Here is an 8,108-nt window from a genome sequence, read left to right as displayed (position 1 = left end):
GGGTCAAATCATATCATTTATATTGGGCATTTTATTATTTTTAATCCAATTCGTTTTGTGTTATGTATGATACTTTATTCGTTAAACTTAAATGAATATGCCGTTTTAAATAAGAATTTGTATATCGACACTAGTTTATGCCTTAGGAAACTGAGGTTGGTTCCATAATGGGATTGATTGCCTACTGAGTGAGTAGTGAACGACTTTTGAAACGTTTAAAGCATCTTTCTGTGAAATGATGAAGATCTCCATTAATGGAGGTTTAGAGCTTTTAGTGTAACAGAATTTAGAGAGAGAAAGTAAGAGGTAAATAAAGTTGTTGTATTGTATTAAGTTAGTTGTGAAAGAATGTACAAGGAGTTTATATACAAGCAACTAATTGATGCTAACTAATTAGGACAGCTCATCAAACCGTGTATCATATCAATAAGCATTACTGTTCAGATTCAGCTGCTTCAGCTGTGCTTTTGCTGACGGTCCTTTGTTTTTTGGTTTTCCATGAGATGGGGGATGTGCCTAGGAGCATACTGTAGATACCCGGTATCTGCTGAGACTCCAACAAACACCCGATGATTATCGGACTACAACATGTTTTGGAATCGCAGCGTTTGATCGACAGTTTGTGTACAACTTTACGTCGGAGAACTTAAAACGATTTCGAAAACAAAACATTTCAAAACATTTCAAAAATACCTGGAGTGTTTAATGCACGACGACGGGGTCGCAATGACACTAACTAGAGTCAAAACCGACACCGGACCAAAAACCGACTCGAAAATTCAAATCCCGACTCCAACAACGAGTCAAACACAAAAACCAAAAATATCTCAAGCCTTCTATACTAAGTTTTCCCAGATTCATGTTGGTCAAGTACCAAACATGTGACTACAAAACCTAGGATAGAACAAATCATGATTGCGTTTGTTGTGATAGTGACAACACAACTCGAAGTGCCGCGACGTGGCTCGCGCCTCTTTGAGCAGCCTAGGTGGCCACGTCGCTCAAAACTCACACAACCACTCATTTCCCTATAAATACCCGTCAAATGCCACCCATTTGAGACTTACGCGAGTGTCCGCCCCCTCTTTTCTCCCTTAAAATTCTCGACTGGACTTCTAAAGTCACAATCCGACGCGTGTTTACGACCTACCGATCGTAAACACGAGCCTTACACATTGTTTGGTACCGTCATCGTGCATTAAACCACTTGTCCGACCACTTTGACCACTACACCATCACTAAACTTTTAAAACACTCTTTTACTTACCAAAACGGTTTTAAACCGAGTTTTTTCCGATCAAACAAGTTGTTACACTTACGTCGGTCACTCGCCATAACCAAACATGTAAGTATGAGGGTGTAAAAATCCTCTTTTATTATGTTTTCATTCGTTTCATGACTTTAACATGCTAAAACATGCATAACATGAACCAAAACATGGAATAAACGAGCAAGAGGCGATTTTTGGTCCGAGCGCGAAGCCCCTTAGGTCGCCAATCGCTCGCGCCTAAATGGGGTGCTCGGACGAGAGATCAACCGTGTTTGTTCTCGTCATTTCCCTTAATCCATTTTCATATTTGTAATCGGTTTTTACCATTTCAAGTATTTTCGAAACCCTTTTGTTTCATTTCACATGTTTTAACCATAAAGCATTTTTCACCCTTGGTTCTTCATACCATGACGGTTAAATCCGTGTTTCGGTGATAATATTTGGTTAATGACATTTAAGAGGTATTTTAAAGCCTTTTATTTCATTTCTTTACATTTTCAAACAAACATATTAGTCACCAACACGAAATCATCCTTGGTTCTATATACCATGCCGGATTTTAACCCGGGTACGATGATGAATACCGACTAATTACATTCAAAATGGACTTAAAACAATTAGTCCATAATCATTTTCAAAACTATTCATGTCAAGCTTGTCAAATCGAACCCGACATCGAATATTATCAAACAATGATGATTATTCGAGTCTAGTTCTTCAAATCAACAAGTGCGGTCTAAACGACCCTTTCAAAATCAAACCGGGTTCAAATACCCATTTTCAACACGTTTCATAACGTTTTCTAAACAGTCAGAACACGGCATACAGCCGTTGGCTAACCCGCGCCTCAAGCAGGCCTTTTCTTTCTCATTTTCAAAACCAGAGGGAGGCCCCTTACACCGCCGGCTGGCTCGCGCCTCTTATATCCGTCAGTGCAGTGGTCTGTTCCCTTCCAAAGATTAGTCTAGGACGATCCCGACTCCGGTTAACCCGGATATAGGACGGATCAGATGACTATTCGATTATTCAAAATCATATTTGCAAAATGCCTTACTAAGACAAATGGATCATGTTATGTACCCTAAACCTAATACGGTAAATGGATGTTTAATTTCCGTCTTGCATGCAAATCAACCATTAATCCAACTCGACATCTTATACTTGATACTTGGATTAAATCATCCGACTTAGAAAGCTCTCACATGTTAGGTTTAAAACATTGGATGTGCATTCATGCATTTAAACCGTTTTATCAACTTTTACATTCAACCAACCAAGATCGATCAGTAGAGGCCGCTAAACGCGGGCGGGATTGGGTGTCTGATTAAAGGGCTTCCCAATACGTACCTTCACCTCTTACTCAGAAACTTTGGATAGTGGACGACCTTATCCAGGGCGTACGAGAGTCATTCTAGAGATAGGATGCTAAAGAGGGACGATTTCCTTGTCTTTAGTACCTATGTCAAAACGCTGCTTTGTGCTTCGATTAGACCGAGGTATAAAGTGGAATTCGAACGGGTTCCAGGCATCCCACAAATGCTTGGTGGCGACTCCGAACATCTCTAATCGTTTCGAGACCCTTAACGAGACGAAACCGACCGATCTAAAACGATCCGGTCGAAAGCACCTTTACGCCGCCGAGCGTGGCTTTCAAAAAGACCGCTGCCATTGTCCACAGATCGGCTGGGCATACGCAGGTGGGCCATGTCCACAGATTGGCGACTCCGCTGGGGAGAACTAGGACACTTACGTCTTTGTGATCCCTAGATGGTGAGACTCGAACGAGGTCTTGGTTGGAATGCATTAATTGATATTACGGTCACGGTCGGGTTCCTTGTCCGGGCCCACAACCTAACCCTTTTCGACCAATTGACTCGTTTCGTCGGCGTGAGTTTTCTCATCCCCGCGTTTCGAATCCCGATTGAATCAAGCATACCATTGACGTTACACATTTATGTTTCGTCAAAGAGCTTTCATCACTTTCGAGCACGAGACTAGGGCACCCTCCTTACACATTTTGTTTGGATTGGTATCCCTCTCGCAAATCGGGGTTTGATTGCTTGGTGTGTAACCCACCCTTTTAAGCCAAAACCCGTGTCAGCATGATGCATAATATAATGAAACTGTGAGTGCTTATGTGCTACTTGATCATAAGTCCTTCCGTGTCATTTTGCAAACTTTCAAAATCACCTTTTGCGCCGTTATAATGGCCATTTCAAACCTCGGTCTTTCGCCGACCGATGCACGCCTTTCTAGGCCGTCGTAATGACGATTTTCAAACTCGGTTTTGTATAACCATTTCAACACGCCTTTCTAGGCCGTCGTAATGACGATTTTCAAACTCGGTTTTGTATAACCATTTCAACACGCCTTTCTAGGCCGTCGTAATGACAATTTTCAAAACCGGTTTTGTATAACCATTTCAAAATCACCTTTTTACGCCGTCATAATCGCCGCGTCTAGACACGGATTTTAACCCGTTTCGCGCCGACAATGGCTCTTTCAAAACCCGAGAAAAGCACACGCCCTTTTTCTCGAGACACTTTCGGATCCCGAGGACCATGCGCCGTCCCCGAGACCTCTTCAAACATTTCAAACTCGATTTTCAAAACATACAATTTTGAATTTCAAAACCGTCTTGGGAAGCAACACACCGTTTTCCGAGCCGACTCAAACTCAAACCGTCTTTTGCAAATAAACTTAAGACAACCCTTTTCAACTGATTGACTTGCAGAGATTTCTATCTTCGGAAGCCGCCCATTAAAGCGACAAATGAATCTTTTGAAAATTTCTATTTTCGAAAACTTCAGTCCACCATTCCAATTCCGCCTCGTGTCTATCGAGTCAAAGCAAACGTACTTATGGGTCTTTACTTATGAGTCGTCTCACCACGAGACCCGTCCAATGGCGTCGCGCCGTCATGTTGGACTCGTGTCAAAGGTTCGGTCAAACACCGTCACGTTATAAATCGAGTCAGCATCGAGGGACCACACACGGTCACCCCGTCTTGTTGATTCGATCTTGATCTCGTCCTCTGTGTTGTCTGTGTTCAGTCTTGGAACCGTGTCGGATTGAGTTGTAATGTGAGCCGTTTTTCTGCCTCAGAGCCATGGCCCCGTCTTCAGCTTCGTCCAACAACAACAATGATAACAACAGAGATGTCACAACTGATCAGCTACCCAGCCTACTTACCGCTCTTAAGGTCACCCTGGATCGCGTCGAGACCCGTATCGACGCCCTGGAGAACAAGGAAATTGGGGAACATAATACCCCACCTCTGACTGAGACTAAGAAGAGGCTGAAACTCTTGGAAGAACAACTCCTAGCCTGGGGTAACAACATCCACCTTGAAAATAACCGAAGGTTCGAACCTGTTGAGGACCAGTTACCCGACAACTTCACCCTGACTGATGTGCCTAAGTTCAAGGGAGTGAAGGACCCACTCAACCACATCCGTGCTTTCAAAGACTACATGGCCATTAAGGGGGTCAAAGAGGAACTTTTTACCAGGATCTTCCCATCCTCTTTGGAGCCAATTCCTCGCCAATGGTACTACTCCTTGGACCCGAAAAACCTTACCACCTAGGATGAAATCGCAGTTGACTTTGCCAAACAGTATGCCGACAATGTCGAGATCCAGGCCAACACCCGTACTCTCGAGGTGTTAAACCAAAACGACAAAGAGGGGTTCACTGAGTTCCTAACCCGTTGGAGGAGGGTGAGTACTCAGTTGGTCAGTAAGCCGAGTGAATCAACTCTGGTGGAGAAATTTGTCAACAACCTCCGCCCGGTTTATGCCAACCTGCTGAGGTATCAGAACATCAAAACTTTTCAAGATCTGCAGATTCTGAGGACACGTATTGAGGACGACCTCCGAAAGGGTGTCTTAGCAAAGACCACAGGCAGGGGTTATCAAGGATCCACCTCAACCGGATCTCGCCCTTACGGTCAGACAAACAAGATTGATGATGTCAACCTCGTCGAACCATCTGCCAAGAAAGTTGAACGCCCCCAGAGAGTGTTCACCAATATAGGGTCAACTTATGCGAGTGCCTTGAAAAGGCTCATGGACCAAGGGAAGCTGCACATTTGGCCAATGTTTGTGTTAATAATTGACGTTATAATGCTCATGTGATAATGGTAATGTTAAAATACCATTACTAAGATGTACATTTGGCCAATGTATCATCCGGGACATTATTATTGGAAGGGACCGGACCACATTATTATTTTATCCCGTGTACATGGATGTGAGCTCTGAAGTGGGCTCGGCAGGGTGCTCGGCAATTGGCTCCGCTCCGTTATATCCGGATAAAAAGAAAGAAAGAAAAAGAGAAAAAGAAAAAGAGAAAAGGAGAAAAGGAGAAAAAGATGGTTATCCTGTGTACACGGAGGAGGGCATAGCCTAAGGGAGTCTCAGCTCCGTAATGTGGCCTTGTTCAATAATAATGACCCGAATTATATTAATTTGAGTTGGAGGTTATGGAAAATATACTCAACCTGTGGTTGGTTGACCCTTTATTTTATTAATCTTTTTCAGGTATAGGAAACAGGGAAGGGCATGAGTGAGGTTGACGCAAGGAAATAGAATAAGGATAATGTATCATAATAAGATAGACCTATCAATAAAACATGTTACTAGATATTTGGTTGTACTGAGAAATAATGTAAGCCTTGTATTTCTCTGTATGGGGAAATACGGCGGTAACGCTCTGTAATTTCCGCTGCTATTAATAAAATATACCATTTTGTACTCCTGTTGTTTATAGGGCGTCACAAAAGTGGTATCAGAGCCCAGGCTAAAAAAAAAAAAAAAAAACGGGTCAATAAAACATAAAAATTGAGAGAGAGATGGGTAGACGCCCTAGGATTAACGGGTAGCTTAGACGATTTTATCTTGCCTACTTATTTGTTTTCTTACGTGGATGCATATGCTTGATCTAATTATGTGATTACTTGTGTATTGTGTTGATTTAAGATCATGGCAGCACCCTTTCCGAACCCACATGAAATTGCTATGAACCCCAATGACAGGGTGAGTGACCACATAGAACGCCTAAGAGTAGCCATGACAATCTACAACTATGCGTTTCCCCATTTTGGTCTTACTGTTCCGTTCCAAGCACAATGTCTCGTAGAGACGTTACCCAACGTTGTCCCATGGGCCGGAATCAAGGAAAAATATTCCGATTTAATTGTTAATGGGTTTCCAAACCATGAGAAATATATATATATTGGAGGGAGACTGAATTGTCTATGGTATCCCACATTTGAAGACATAACTGCAGAGTTAATTACATTAGAAAGGAACAATGTGATTTACTTATCAGATGCTGACTCCGCAAACGGGGATAATAATGAGAATGGTGATGCCGATGACGAAAGTGATGGTGAAAGTACAGTGTCAGAGTACACACCCGACTCCGGCGAGGATGACAACTGAAATGTTCGCAATAAATGTCAGGATGTAACATATGTAACATATGTAATATAAGTGTGAAAAAAAAGGGGGTGTGTGAAATAAATAAGGGTAGAATAACAACTATGATAATGAACTACCCGACCCTTTCTCGGTATCCCACTAATATAAAGTAGGTGTGATGTAATGTATAATAAGATGTTGTAAGATAAGAATGTTGTATGATAAGTTTGATATGATGCATAACTACTATGTAAGTAATTACTTGGGCCTATGCGGAATTATGTAGAAAGTACCTAACTTTTTTTTTTCATTCGTACGGTAGGATGTCTAACCCCGAAAGCTCGGAGGTGAATCAACTAATAACCCAAGACCAGTCAGACACCAGAACCCTTGTCGCCATGATAGCTGAAGCTGTGAAGGGAAATAAGTCTAATGGGGAAGATGAGGGTATGAAATATTTTAGGAAAATGGCTAGCTATAACCCAAGAACTTACGACGGAAAAATTGACCCTGTGGTCTTTGAGGATTGGGTAAGGGGTATGGACAAACTTTTTGAGGCTGTAAACTGCCTTGACAAATGGAAGGTCGGGTTTGCTGTTTACTACCTGGTCGGCCAAGCTGACCTTTGGTGGGAAACAGTTAAGGAAAAGAAAAATGAGGAAGGTTTTGGATGGGCTGAGTTTAAGGAACTCCTGAGGTCAAAATTTTACCCCGTGTCTCTTAGGAGACAGAAGGAAGAGGAATTTAATAGTTTAACACAGAGGTCAATGTCTGTTATGGAATATGCAACAAAATTCATGGAATTGTCTCGATTCGCACCGCACATGGTGGCGACTGAGGAATTAAGAATGAATCGTTTCGAAAGGGGGCTTAATTGGAGTCTTCGTGACAGGTTGTCAACCCATACCTGTTTGAACTACCAAGAGATGTATGATAAGGCTACCAATACAGAAAGGATAATGAAGGAGCGTGAGGGTGAACAAACCAAACCAAAAAGAAAGTTTGAGGGAGGCGGTGCGTTAGGTCAAAATTATCAGAATAAGCAGCCTAATTTGGCAGGAGGAAGGTTTTCCTCAAACATGTTTCAGGGAAGAAACCAGATGCCCCGATGTGCAAAATGTGGATTAACCAATCACAACACAAACCAATGTAGGTACCCCATCCTGCGATGCTTTGAGTGTGGGAGCCCTGATCATAAAAGGTTTAATTGTCCAATAGCAAGGAGCAAGCCGCCTGGAGTGGGCACCAACACTAACAACAACAACCCCCCTAGGATTCCCCCAGGGTCGCAAGGAAACATGGTACAAAGACAAGGCCTTGTGCCTGGTCGAATGTACGTGATGAATGCCCAGGAGGCAGAACATTCAAATGATGTGGTCACGGGTAACATTCTATTTAACTCTACTCCTGTTAGTG

The sequence above is a fragment of the Silene latifolia genome, chromosome 6 (genome assembly GCF_048544455.1).
Source record: "Silene latifolia isolate original U9 population chromosome 6, ASM4854445v1, whole genome shotgun sequence".
NCBI lineage: Eukaryota > Viridiplantae > Streptophyta > Magnoliopsida > Caryophyllales > Caryophyllaceae > Silene > Silene latifolia.
This window is presented reverse-complemented; position numbering follows the sequence as displayed.